The sequence below is a fragment of the Colias philodice genome, chromosome 3 (genome assembly GCF_061535455.1).
Source record: "Colias philodice isolate Cphi_HAF_F1 chromosome 3, ilColPhil1 Martin Lab GWU primary, whole genome shotgun sequence".
NCBI lineage: Eukaryota > Metazoa > Arthropoda > Insecta > Lepidoptera > Pieridae > Colias > Colias philodice.
This window is the reverse complement of record NC_143088.1, coordinates 7,942,129-7,954,986: the sequence shown is the minus strand read 5'-3', so window position 1 is coordinate 7,954,986 and position 12,858 is coordinate 7,942,129. Positions and strand designations below refer to the sequence as shown.

General features: G+C 30.4%; 1 protein-coding gene across 4 annotated transcripts in view; it reads left to right on the top strand.

Moving 5' to 3' along the window:
* The window catches only part of Dh44 (corticotropin-releasing diuretic hormone 44), a 43,605-nt gene that overhangs the window by 11,400 nt on the left and 19,347 nt on the right, over positions 1–12,858 (top strand). For 3 of the 4 annotated variants that reach the window (XM_089714549.1, XM_089714551.1, XM_089714552.1), the window contains exon 1: positions 3,715–3,886. The exons of the other annotated variant lie outside the window; for it this stretch is intronic. The gene's annotated coding sequence lies outside the window, so the exon portion shown is untranslated. Of the gene's footprint in view, positions 1–3,714; positions 3,887–12,858 lie in introns of those variants that run through there. 4 annotated transcript variants of the gene reach the window in all.

The window sequence follows — 12,858 nt, the reverse complement described above, 5'->3', positions numbered from 1 at the left end:
GATCGATATTTCGCCTATTTAGGTAGGTCTAGTTCGAATTTTGCAATCGGAATTGTTTGTGCTACTTTTCTATTTTCCAATGCTTACACATTTAGAATTACTGTTGATGTAAATTTTTGTTTAACTTTCGTTTCATAATATTTATCAGATACACTTTGTTAAGTTAAATAAATTGTTTTAATTGTCTTCTTAAATTTCAATATTTTCTACACAAGACTCTTGGCTCAGTTCCACCCGGTTTTCCCGGGATGAAAACAAAATCAGAATATGGCTTATATTGTTCTTGAGTAAAAATAATTCAGAAACATGAATGTAGGTTCCATTGGTGAAAGAATTTCAAAATCACTGAAGTTTTTTTGAGTTAGCTCATTACAAACAAACACTAATTCAATCCGTAAGATGATTTTACATTCTTTAATTTACGTTGTTCAAATAATGACGATTAATGTTTAACCATCATCTTTTAAACAAATAATTATTTAGATAAGGTAGTATTACTCATTGCACGTAATAGTGCGCAGTCACAATACGTTTCATTGTGAAATTTGCTTTATGTATTATAGATTTAAGCAGACTATTTGCAAAATTTAAGATTAGATTGAAATTTACCCAAGCAATGAAAACGAGAACAATAAACGGAAATGTCTTGATAATAGATATGATGTAAAACATTAAATGATTATCCAATGTCCATGTATGGACCTTTAAATCTCTACTCTCTAATTCTTCTAGTTTAGTAGTTTCGATCAAGATCTAATATCTATGAGTCAAAATGCAATATACCCACTGTATACATTAACTGATAGGTTGTAGACACCTAGGACTACATCTTCGGTTGCTTTAGTTTTTTTTTCTATTTCCAAAATGTTTATTAGGTATGTTTTTTCACTATAAGTACTCTGTACTTATTATCAATCCCGATACGTTTACAAATCCTTATAATATTGGAAGGTTCTATGATTCAAATACTAATTATTTATTTTATATTACGATCGTACAATTTCCACCGGCCCTTGCTTTCAGTAGGAAAAGCTACGTCGCCTGCACATATTACTTATAAGTTGTTCATGTAGTTCAAATATAATTTCTACAATTTCTTTAATCATTGCGTAATTTCCACTTAATATTGCTCGTTACATCATGATACGTATATATGTATACGATAGTACGGTATTTCCGTCTAAATACGAATCATTACGATTATATTACCTTGTTAATAAAACAGGGTAGGTAATACACTTTTAGTATGTTCTTCATTTGTCTATCGTATGTTTATGTATCTTAATTTGTAACGTCGGGGTTGTAAAGGTTTTATTTCCATCAATAAAACTTGTAAAAAATATTCTTATACCAACTTACGAATACTTCAAATATACAGGGTGTCCCAGAACTCAACGTCAAGCCAAAACGGGGTGACAGGGTTGATTGTAACCATCATGAGAAAAATCAGAAAAAAAAATCTATCCCATGCATTTTGAAAATTATGGGCATTTAAGAAAAACCTAAAAATTTGGTCAACCTGTAACTATTTTTCGGTTATTGTGGTTAATTTTTATTATTTTTGTTCATTTAAACTTTGGAAACGTAACCCTTAATAACATTTCTAGAATCACAGGCAAAAATAATGACACAATTGCCCCAAGTTTACTTAAATTGAAGACTATTTGTTAACAAGTATTGTACTATTTTACAATCCTGATTAAATGCGCCAACTTTTAATGGCACTTGCCAAGGCACTCTAGTACATTTTTTTTAAAGGAGGGGCCGCCAAAGTCAACAAATTTTGAAAATTTTAAATTCATAGTTTAACAAATAGTCTTCAATTCAAGGAAACTGGGGGCAATTGTGTCATTATTTTTGACTGTGATTCTAGAAATGTTATTTAGGGTTACGGTTCCAAAGTTTAAATGAACAAAAATAATAAAAATTAACCACAATAACCCAAAAAATAGTTACAGGTTGACCAAATTTTTAGGTTTTTCTTAAATGCCCATAATTTTCAAAATGCATGGGATTAATTTTTTTTCTGATTTTTCTCATGATGGTTACAATCAATCCTGTCGTCCCGTTTTGGCTTGACGTTGAGTTCTGGGACACCCTGTATGTTGCAACATTTTAAAATTGGTTTTTACGTTAATATATTAAGAGCTAAATAATGCGTGTGTATTTAATTCTTCCGTTTTTCTCAATCCCAGGTTTGTCCTTGTTCTATTTCATATATTTTTGATTTTAAAATTAGGTGACATTCAACTAAATTGTTCTTTCTGAAACTAGAATAATAAAAGTATGTCTAACTAGATTTCCCCCCGCGGCTTCGCCCGCGTTTGCAAAGGAAAGCCCGCATAGTTCCCGTTCCCGTGGGATTTCCGGGATAAAAACTATCCTATGTGTTAATCCAAGTTACCCTCTATATGTGTGCTAAATTTCATTGTAATCGGTTCAGTAGTTTTTACGTGAAAGAGTAACAAACATCCATACATCCATACATCCATACATCCTTACAAACTTTCGCCTTTATAATATATATTAGATGTTCGTCAGATAAAGGAGTTAAAAAGTTAAAGCATACTTGAGGTGTACTTATGAAAAGAAAAAAACATATCTAAGGCATGTAGGTATGACCTTATGTATAATGTAGAGCAGAGATTCCCAAAGTTGTCCATGAGATCCCATGTTGGCATTAATTAAATCGTGAACCCGTTCATAAGTTGTACAGTGCACGCGGAGGTCCACGGTAATGTATTTGTGTTGTGTTGTATGTTTTTATATGAACTGCAAAAATTGGGCCTTTTTTCTTGCTTAAATACTTTATTATTAGAAATGTTTTATAACATGATATACGTACCTCGCCATTAAAAGAAGTGCGAGGGATCATAGTAGAGATAAGTCGGTACTTTCTGGGCAGTGGAAATCCGACGCAGAGGCAAGAATTATTGGTTATGCGTCAAGGTATTCCCTAATAAAAAACCAGGCTGAACCGATCAACAAAATTTTTCAAAGTTATAAAAATAAAATTTAGAAACCTCTGACCTAGAGGGATTATTTTTAGAAATCACCCAAGTTCTACACGTAACAAGTGTTCAAGTGAGCTCTTGTATAAGTCCTGTTGTGTAAAAAGTTTTTCATACATTCTTGAACTACTAGGATTTCTAGTATAAGGGATTAAAACAAGAAAGAAATAAAGTAATTATGAAGTCTTCTAATTCTCTAGTTCCTGTCGTAACAAAGTTTTTTTTACAGTTATTGTCAAAGTTTTAAAGAGCTTACGTAAGTATCTAATTTTACAGGTGTGATTTCGATGGAACAATTTTATAACTTAAACTCATGCTAAAATTAAACATTTATTTTATTAACAAATCATTTTTAAATTATTCAATATAACGAATTTCTGTTAAAATTCATAAAATCATCACAATATGTAGAAAATAGAAATGTATCTATATATGACTATAAACCAATGGTTTAAATTACGATTTAACACTTTTAAGGAACGATTTTAAGGAAATTTACTTAATTTACAGGAAAATTGGAAAATATTTCCCAGTTTAATACAAATTTGAACAGTTTAATTAATTTATTCTAATTGCTCTATAAAAAATGGACATTTGACGAGCGACGGTTGCGGAGGCGGTCATTGAGAGTGTATGATGAATGACGGGTGCGCATGCGTGCAGGCTTCGCTTTCAGCAAGATATAAGCACGCTGCACGAACCCATCGCCACATAACTTTGGCGCGCCCATTCGTTCGCAGAGAACTTTGCGATCACACAAATATTCGAATAAAAAATATAATCACAGAACTTTAGAACTTTTCCTGTGACTTGTGATTGAGTTCCGCAGTGCTAACAGAACTTTTCTCCAGTTTAAGTTTTCCCAGCGAACTACGGTGAGTCTAGATCTAACTTGAGCTGTACTTCAACTGAATTTTCAAATTTAAATTAACTTTCCGCAACTCGAATTTATCATCAGATTTTGATAGGAGTCTAAAAAGCGTATTTTTTTAGAATTAGATTGCCATTTTTCATTTGCGTGGAAACGAGTTGTAATAAAATATTATTTTACACTAATTGCAAATAAGATTTTTTAAGGTACATGTCGTTTTAATAGAGTATTCAAATAGCGTGTAAAAATAATTATTATTCTATATTTCAAACAATTATTTTTATTCGATAAAAAACGACGCGCATGAAAGCGGTGGAATTATTTAAATATTTTTAATACTAGAAAGATACTTAAAAATTAAAAGAGCCATTAAAAGAATAAAAAATGTACAGACCGCACTTAAAAATTTCCCTTGTTATAGCTACTACGTTTTTACTTTTTATCATAACCCATGATAGGATTAAGTTTCAGTAATTGGGTTTTGTATGCGCGTGTACTTTACATTTCGATAAAATAATTTATTATTAAATCAAATGGAAATGTACCTAATACAAAATATATAAAAAAATCTAGGAATTGTAACGTATACATAATTAATTTAAATATGTTCCTTTTAATATTATGTATTTTATGATAAAGTAAAAATAGAATGAATTTTACGTAATTGATATTTTCTGTCATATCCGTGTAATATATTTGTTTGTTATATTTTCGAACAATAGGTTCCTTTTAAAGATTTTTCCTGAAAGTTTTTAAATCAAAACAATTATTATATGCTTCTGAAAATAAATATTATTTTAAAGCAACCGTGTTGATATTGTCGTTTATTAGTAGGAATATATCAGGAATGAAATATAATTATTTTTGTCGACCATTTAAATCTTTCAAGCTTGCGTATAAAATATTTTATATCTAAATATTCCTAAAATCTTATTTCCAAGCAATGAACAATTAAAACTTTCACATCAACTCGTATTTTATCAGGTTCATACCACAAGGGATGCATAAATTTGATTACATTGTTATAAACCTCACCCGATACTAATTTTAAAGCGGAACTCTATGATAAATATGTACTTTGTATAGCTTTTAAGGTAAATTTATCGAAAGGGTAAAATATCATTTAGCAGCGAGGTTCCGATCTATGGGTCAGGATAATCAGGCTAAAGTACCCTCTCAACTAATTTAAAAGCAGCTACTCTGTGCCTTCTGGTTATTTCATAGTTTATGCTTTGTAGAGTTGATTATTTGCCGTCTGTTTGACACAAACATGAATAAGCTATGTATATTGAAATAATTCATAATCTCCAGAAATGGACGTGTATTTATACTTTATAGATAGTAGGTAAATGTGTGAATAAAAAAGCATTTTGTTATCTTTCTTATTAGATAAGTTTTAAATATTACCTACATCTTTATATTTGTTGACATGACTAGGTGTAACATGTACCTAATCGAAATATCATGTCTAAGAATTTCTTATGAGGAAACAAAATTTATATCTTGATAAATTACTTAAATGTTTTCGAGAAAATATAAAATAAATATTGAGAAGAAGAAAGGAAATAAATGCTTAGAGTTTAGACAATTCTAACTCTATTCAAAAACAGATAAGCACGGAACACTGATTCAATCTAAATAATAAGATTGAATTCAAAATGGCAAGCGAAATTTGAAACATTTGTTGGGTAAACTGTTAGGTTAATCTCTTAAGATTATGTTTTGCCTCTACAAAAGAAAAACATAACATCATGGCAGATCTTGCAATTACAAACGCTTTACAGTCGTAGTAGTTGATAAATACAACATAGCACATTTAATTTTCATTAGTTCGTTTGTGTGGCTGTTTATTTCCATTATATTATGTTTGGTTCATTTTATCTAACTCTGAAAAGGATTTAGAACCCAAGGGGTTACAAACTAAAGCGAGCGGAAGTATTAAGTTAATAAGGAATACATCTTATAACAGTGGTTAAATAAACTTACATTGTAATCACTAATCACAAAACGGCTAACTTCTCCAGACTCATATAAATTCATACAAATGTCAAGTGAATAGGCCTCTTGAACAATAGCCGAAAATCTGACATTGAATAATTTAATTAGTATTGTACTATGTGGTATTTAAGGCAGGTTGATTAAGAGTTTCCTTTTTGAAATAAGTATTATGAAAAATTATCTTGACCGTAAATGCAATTTAATTATAAAAGGTGAACACAGCGATGTTTTAATGTATATTTTTTGGGATAGCATTCTTCTGATTTGCTTCTTGTTACTTTGGACTTTTAAAACAAACAATAGCTAAACAAAATTTTTAGATGAGTTTAGGTTTCGCGCAAAGGTATCAGACAGATTTAATAGTTGTAAATGTTACATCTAAGGTACTATTATCACAGCTATTATCATACACGTGAAAGTAATATAACCTAGCCGAGGTATTAGTTATTTACACTATACTATAAGTTAAATTAATAAAGAGATGCTCTGCTTCTATTTTCATATGTACATATTTTGATTCATTTTATTTTATTGCATTCTTAAATGAAATGTATACTTAATATCTGTTTATAAAATACAGTATTATTAAGCTCTCCTAAAATGACAGCAATATAAGTTCGTGAAATTCTTTGAAAGAGTAATGAAACTGAACTCGTAGCAGTCAGAAGTACTGTGACGTAGAGGAAAATAAAAGACCTTTTCATTTCAAAAATACAGATTAAATTTTAATTTGTGTCTTAAGCCGTGTAAATGTAATTTATAAATCTCGCAACATAGTTTAATGACTGTGCGCTGCGTCTGATAAAATATTAAATTAATGTCTTATGAGAAAATCGGTTCTAAATTATAAAATAATGGAATTCTCGGGAATTCTCACGAATATCATATGGATAGAAAATTTGTTATAAATCCAAGCGGATCCCGAGAGATTGCCGAGTCCGGCAGAGGCTTATCAGTTATAAACATAGATTGTTTTGTAGGCATAATAAATTTCCAATTATTATTAGATTTTGTTGCATTAGTATTAGGATAGAATAAAAGAATATATATTATATTTCATAGAAATACATTTTCTTTTCTTTACCTAAAATATCTTACTATTTTCATCGCTGGATTGCGAGCCCTGGCATATGTAATTTTCCCCACACATTGTTACTAATACAACTACGTCTATGAAGCTATTTATCGAAATATCGCTATTCATCAAAGCCAATGGGAGAAAAAGAAAATGTATTCATAATATTTGTAGACAGAGGCCTGATACATGGGACCTTGCGTCAATAGAAAACCAATTGGACGTTTATTTTGATCACGTTTTTCGGTCCGTGAGGTATTGTGTTCCGATACGTTTTACAAGAAACATTTTAGTAGCGATAAAATGTTTGAAGACTTAATCACGGAGCTTAGCCGGCTTCGAGTCACAACACTTTCACCGTGCAACCGTCCAAGCTTTAAGAGTTTTTTGCGGATTACTACGATCTATTTTGTGGTTTAGGAATCTTTTATTCATTTAAATTGTATTTCTTTATCATAAATGTTTATCCTAATATGGACCATTTCAATTCTTTATTAAAGTTATTTTTATAGTACGCAATGATAAGTGTGTTTTCGTTTAAAAAAGTGTACACAGTGCACGCGTTTTTAAATTACACGCGTCATACTGATGTTATCGCGTAGCATCCTCGTAGCGGTAAACTCCATGAAACTGACTCATCGTTGTATCAAAATGTTTGCTCATATTGTACCTCTCACAACTGTAGTCTACCTTTGTACGTTGAGTTTGCAGTTGAAATATTTCATACGAATTACGTTTTGAATTTCATGAAATTTGTATGTGACATTTATTAAGTTATACATATACCTACACATACGCGAAGTATAAATAAAAAGGTAGAGTTTTTCTTTACTTATTTAAGATATTGGTATCAAGAAAAAAGAATGAGAAAAACGTCTTGGTTTTAAGAAATGATCGGAAATGAAAAATATGGACGTAATGATTATTAAAAAAATATAATAGAAACAAATGTTTTCTATCCTTAATACTACACAACAAGCCATTTGGTGCGTATAAAATGATGTAAGAGTTGGTTGTAAAGTTAAATCACTGTTGATGTTTTGAGTAAGTTTGCTAATTATTTGGGCCCACGAGGCGCTTTGAGATTCATCCTCGACTATAAGATCCCAATTGTGTCGGCATTTAAACATAATATTTGAGGTCACAATACATTTGTTATCGTCGTAAGTTTGTTATCAAGATGAACGAACGTTTTGTGTTATTGGACGTTCAAATTAAATTCATAATAAACAAAATTTGCACTTAACTGTACCGTACTTACTTACTTAATATCCTAAGGCCCCTAGGTGGGGCAAAGGCCGTCAACAGTACATCGCCATGTATCTCGATTTTTGGCGGCATGTTTTATTTCGCTCCAGCATCCAAAAAGCAATTCGAGACCGGGTTTTCATGCCAAGGGTCGTTGTTCATAAATCGGTCCGGTTTTGTACTGTTTCAGTTTCGAAAATCATATAGGTTTCGGATAAGCAGGTGATTAGCCCACTATACCATAGTCTGCTGGTGGGTGTCGCGCCAAAAACACAGCAGATGGATACATGGTAAATTTGAAAGTAATGCTACGCTCACCACGTGGCATCACTAACAAAAAAACCTTTTCTCACCTTCCCACCCCTATAACTGTGCCGTAGATATTATATATTTTTAATTGTTCGTAATTATGTCACAATTCATATCTAATTGGGCAATTAGTGATTTTTTTTAATAATGAAATGAAGTTGCTAAATGTAACAGCAAGCTGTTGCGCTATAAATCTGTCAGCTTATAAATTGCTAAAATATTGACAAAACGGTTTTGGTTGATACCAACGAAAATACATGACATCAACGCGTATAGTTTGTTATAAAGCGTACCTATGCCTAGTTTTTTTTTAAATATTAAAACATTATGAATACAAATTTTAATCTCATAAATGAACGATAGGTGGTAGGTACATAAAAGATGTCTTAAAAAATTTCTTTTAACGGTCATATTATTGTGTAAGTATTATTTTTCATACTTGTTTTGTATTGGAATATTTATGGTACTACACTGGCCACATTTACTAGGTAGAAGATTTTCTCAATCTAGCAACTCTTATCTATATTAAGTGTATAATTGATGGTAAAACAAATTCGACATCTATTTGGTAATACAGAAACAACCGCAGAATTCAGAAAATGCTTATACCTTCTCTACATTGCTCTACACGCCATGTATAAATGTAGATTCATGTATGATTTTTTAAATTTATATGTTAACAGAACTGTATAAAATAATACTAAAGTGTGTTACTGTTAGTTAATGATTCAGATCAGAAGTGCATGCCATCGTTGACTCTGATTTGTTACAGTTTCCTTATAAAATATTGATTTTGTGCGGAATACCGTACGATTTAGATGCGTATCGTTCAACTAGTTTATGAAATATATTGTTAAATAAATAATATTGACAAGCTTTATACTTAGCCGCTAACAAAGTATGCATGTTGCAATTTTAAACGGTGCGGAATAATGATATTCCGACGTGGCGTTAGATGGGCCTTGAGCAAAATGCTCTTGATACTGTTAGCTGAAGTGAAAATGCGTTTAAGTATTTCCTTAATAAATTTGCAATATCGGAATATTCGTCCTGTTTTACCTGTGACGTAGCTGTCACGTAAATTTATCATACCATCCGATTATTTTAGGGTGCATTCTGGTATTTTATAATTGAATCAGACACTAACGTCACAAATTTTCATGAGAGGGTGTAATATTCTCTTTTTAGGAATATTTTATTTGTAAACGGCAATAACGTTTCAAGTGTGAATAGTTCAATCATAAATAAAATTATTGATGGCTGAAAACTCCACTGGAAATATCTACGATTATTTATGAGAGTTATAAAACACCGTCAAATTTATTATTATTTAGGCGAGTTTCAGTGTTTGAAGTCTCCTTGGCCCTGGTTTTTGTTAATTTATAAATCAGGATATTATGCGATATTTATTTGATTCTTTACTTAGGATCAAACGAAGTTTTGGACGAGCCAGTTAATTTGCGAGGACGTCAACTCAATTTTGAGGCGAACCACTTGTTGATTTTTATTTTACTTTTGTGATAGAAGGGTGAAATAAGTTGATTCGTTGAACCTTGATTCGTTCTACCGTTATATTAATTATAACTTAAACGATTTTTTATTAAAATTGAGTCATGAAGATCAAAGTAAGTTTTTTATTTCAAAAATAAAAAAAAAACTGTCATAGAGCGTTGCAAAAACAATGAAATCAAGAATTGAATTTTTAGTGAATTTGTACTTTTATTTAAATTTTTAGTTGATCAATAATTATCCATACTAATATTATAAATGCGAAAGTAACTCTGTCTGTCTGTCTGTTACTCAATCACGCCTAAACTACTGAACCAATTTGCATGAAATTTGGTATGGAGATATTTTGATACCCGAGAAAGGACATAGGCTACCTTTTATTGCGAAATATGTACCACGGGCGAAGCCGGGGCGGACCACTAGTTTATTATATATCAATAATCCTTTATTTGAAACATACGATATTGATTGATTAATTTTTTATTCCCCATAATGATTGATTGATTTCAAGTAATACCATTATTACAGCCCCTCTATCTTATCTGTAGGTAGAAATATTGATAAAATAAATCATATCGTATGGTTTTTGTTTTGGTTTGTGTAAAACATGCTATTTTATATTATGTACAGACGAAATCAATATTAACGTTAGAAGCGTGGAATGTAAAGAATAATGCTTAAATAGCCTTTGAGGTTGTGAAAAGTATTTTCAATATTGACTGAACCTTTGTCACTTGCAGGACATATTGCACGAGATTGCATTTCAAACGGACATTATTTCCGACTATAAAGAGAGATAAACATTTTCAAAACATAAAATAAATGCTTTTATATACATATATGGTTAACAGTCGATTAATTCGATTCATATATGTTATTGTATGCATTATGCGCTAACTAAAAAAAAAATCATAAAATTTTGTATATTTTTTTGTTATAGTGGCATCAATTTTTTGACACTGCAATATTTTGAGTTTTTAGCTAAAGATAATTTAAAACAGTTGCCTGATAAAAATTTAAAGAAATAATGTAAGTTTCAAACACTGCGAAGCTAAGCTATTTTTCTGTAACTATAAATATTTTTCCGTTTGTCAAACAAGAAGTGGGTGGTTCTGTAAAAGGCAGTTTTCAATTTATAAGATAAAATTACAAGGTTCTTATGTAAAATTGAAGAAAATTTAATTTTGTATTCGAATATGAAATGTAACTTGAACTGATAAAGAAAAGGATGGACATAGAAATAAATGTGGGAAGAAGGAAAATTAAAAAAGAAATAAGACTAAGAAATAACAACAGATACAGAAATATAAAAACTTCAATGAATGCTTTTAATTGCTCATTTTAAGCATAGATACTATAATATAAATGTACCTGAATATACCTAATGTAATTTATTGCATTTTAAATGCTGACGGTATTCTAAGGGCCGATTTTTCAATGCTTGGATAAAACTTATCCGTCCAATAAAGTAATACACGATAATATTAAAATGTCACGTAAACTGTCAAATACGGGCAATTAGAATACGTTTTTAAAATGGTAGTTTTATACATTATTCGACGAATAAGTTTTATTCAAGCATTGCAAAATCGGCCCTAAGTGGAATGTATCTACAAATTGATTTGAAGATCATATCGTAGAATTTCAATCTCGGTATAACCTAGATCTATTTGGATTATCTATATAAAATATCTGTATAATATCATTTTTTGTAAGCTCAGCGATTAGTTTTTTGTATATCATTGGTATTATTATATCGTGTAGGTATTTGATACTACACTGAAATTGATTTTATCATCTTTATTTGATAATGAGTTGATTAACATAATAAATGTGAACTTTTAAAATTCTAATTCATGTTAACTGATGTATTAGTAGGTATCATTATTTGTTAGTAATGACGAAACTCGTATCACGTAGACTGAGTATATGGTGCTAAGAGAAAGCTATTTTCCTGTAATGGATCATAATAATTATATCAACACGTTAAGCGTGTTATGGGGCGGAGAACGGCAGCTTCAGAGAAAAACGATTTCTTTACGAACGAATTCACGATTTGGGATTTTGTTAGACAGTGAATGATAGAGAGCCGCCAATTTATGACTCTAATAACGCTTGTTATAGCTAGCTTTCTGCTTAGTTTAGCAAAGGAAACGTTGTGCATTTCTATGTTGTGAAATACTATCATGTGGATGATGCATTGGTGCAATAAGAACATATTTTCCTGGCTTACAATTTTTTAAATATGTTCAAATAGTAGACGAAATTATTATATTTGAGTATGGCTCTACACTAACGGTACCTTTTTCATACTTAGTTAACAATTTATAAATAAGTTTTTCATCTTAACAAACCTTACAAAAGTAAATTAATAAAGAATATTTGTCTCTCCGGGGTAGATTTTCTTAAATCATTAATGTCAATTCAACATTGTTTAGTACACAATGTAAATGCTTTACAGCTATTAAGTGCCATCATTTGTAGAAACTCTGAACGATGAGACGTTAGCAATCGTCTGATAAATGGCTCGTAGTGAAAGACGGAGATCATTTAAGTTGTTTTCCAGACAATAAGGTTTCATCTTAAAACGATTGAGAGCCGCAATGAAATAAACAACAGGTATCATTTATTTTTAGGCTAAAACAACCTCGTATTTGATACCTGTAATTTTTTCAGGTGATTGTTCATTAAAATTTCAATTGAATTTATTTTTGAAGACGGGTTGTTTGTTTCATTGTGTAATTAATTAAGCTTTTTGTCTGTTTTCATCTTCCTAAATTAATTTCTTCAGTTAGTAATAAAGCATCTGAAAATAAAATAAACACCTTTTTAGAAAT